The sequence below is a fragment of the Triturus cristatus genome, chromosome 8 (assembly GCF_964204655.1).
Source record: "Triturus cristatus chromosome 8, aTriCri1.1, whole genome shotgun sequence".
Taxonomy (NCBI): Eukaryota; Metazoa; Chordata; class Amphibia; order Caudata; family Salamandridae; genus Triturus; species Triturus cristatus.
In genome coordinates, this window is record NC_140591.1 from 345,546,494 (window position 1) to 345,548,501 (window position 2,008).

At 37.2% G+C, this 2,008-nt stretch overlaps 1 long non-coding RNA gene across 1 annotated transcript; it reads left to right on the plus strand.

Moving 5' to 3' along the window:
* The first annotated feature begins 246 nt into the window (after positions 1–246).
* LOC146802105 (uncharacterized) lies at positions 247–1,699 on the plus strand. Its single transcript, XR_014967360.1, has 4 exons — positions 247–306; positions 699–794; positions 1,069–1,123; positions 1,590–1,699. It is a non-coding gene; the product is annotated as an uncharacterized LOC146802105 (long non-coding RNA).
* The last annotated feature ends 309 nt before the right edge of the window (positions 1,700–2,008 follow it).

Here is a 2,008-nt window from a genome sequence, read left to right on the forward strand (position 1 = left end):
TACGGGTATCGGCACTGCTCATATACGTATATATTATTGGTACTTTAATGTAGATAAGTAACGATAGTAAGTTTATTTATTTAGTAACTACATATTATTTTTCGCACAATCGAATTGACTTGACTATTAGGGAAATGCATATTTCCGACATGGCGCCTACCTACGTCCTTCATACTAGACTGTCATTGATCCCATAGCTTAGTCCTTCATCTACTTCTACTCTTTTATCTATTTAATCCCATCTCAAGATGGCACGCGTTGCACACGCCGACGAATATATACGAGGTTCAGATGTAGGACCTAGAGGTAAGCGTGGAACTGACTTTGTTTAATTATGTATGTTGCTTCCTTTTATAGTGTTATTATTATTTTGCCCTTTATCTTATACTTTCATGAGACGCCGTATGTGGGCAGTACTTTTTTTCGGGTTACTGATACGCGTATAATGTCTTGACTAGCGCACACTACGTGGCTCTGGTTTTGTAACTTTATGACTGACCACGTGTACTCCTAGCTCGTATTGCCGTCTATACTTATTTGTAAGACGCTTAATGTGCACAGGACTTTTATTAGTGCTCTGATAATTTTACCCTAGTGCGATAATATCTGCTACTGCTAGCCAACGTAGTGTAAGATAAGATTTATGTTTACACAAACCTATACACCTAGCTCTCCTTTGTATTTCACATGGAACTTAGGATACAAGGCTGACTTTGATGAACACTCATCGTTATTACTATTGACGGATATACAATCAACTTGAATTTTCGAAGAGGCTGAACTACCTTAAGCAGGTATGCGCTGTGGCCTTTGTATTGCGACATCCAACATCTTCTTTAACTATCGAGTATGTAACACTATATGTTATAATTTTTACCCCATCGTAACTATATGACAAGGTATGAGGGGTATGAGAATACATAATTTTAGAATATTTTTATCACTTTTATTGATTTTTTCTAATAAGGTGATTAATACTGAGATTGTTGATTATCTCACCTACTATACTGTGCTTAATAGGACATTGAAGAACCTTAGATTGAATTTGGCGTTATCTTTATTATACAGGAGTTGGAACTATACTTCTGCATCTTTCAATTTGGATTTAGATTTTGCGCCATTGGTAAGTGTCAGCCATTGAAGACATTACTTTACTTAGGTGCATGGATATGTCGGTGGACTTATCATTTACCACCAGCACTTTTGGTCTAAGGGACAGCGTGAGGCTTTGCTTTTGACTATTTTTCACAAACTTGGTGTATATCCCCCTGTAAATATTTTCTCTCTGGGATAACAGGTTTCTCTTAAATACTAGTGGACACATCTGACTGACCTATACTTTAGGCTACTATATTAGGCCTTAACACTTGGTGGAGTGTGCTCACTATATATGTTATTTTTAGCATTTAGGCCTTACTTTTTTTTTAATTTTACTTTATAACATTTTTTGTTTAGTTTTACTTACTTTCCCTCTCTTTTCTCTATATAATTCCTTCGTGTAGGACACAGGACTCTTTAATTACTTTTTAAGTAATAGTTAGATTGAGACTAGAATGGCAATTGATTTTGGCATTTCATCTTGTCTTTAGCCCTGAGGAAGTCCTTGACTTACTGTAATTTGGACGAAACACGTGTTGGCATCCAGTGAGGTTTGAAGACTTGCTTGAAATATGAAAATGCGTGAAATAAATCTGAGAAGAATCTGAACAAGATTGGCAGCTGGACTTTATTTTGTTAGAACTTTTTTGCCTGTGCTCGGTTTACCTATCATTGCATTTGTCAAGGTGGATCTTCCACATTTACAATGTGAGGTGGTCGTTGTAAGGTAACCAGAAGCAGTGGCATTCGATGGAGATATCGTATGTGAATTGTCACTTCTCAGCGCGGATAATTTCCCTACCACCATCTTATCTTTGTTTAAACTCAAACATTCAAAGACCTGGGAGCCGTGCTACTTTCACTGCCGAAGGGCTTATTGCTGGTGGGAAGGGACTTCAATTCAGTGGTC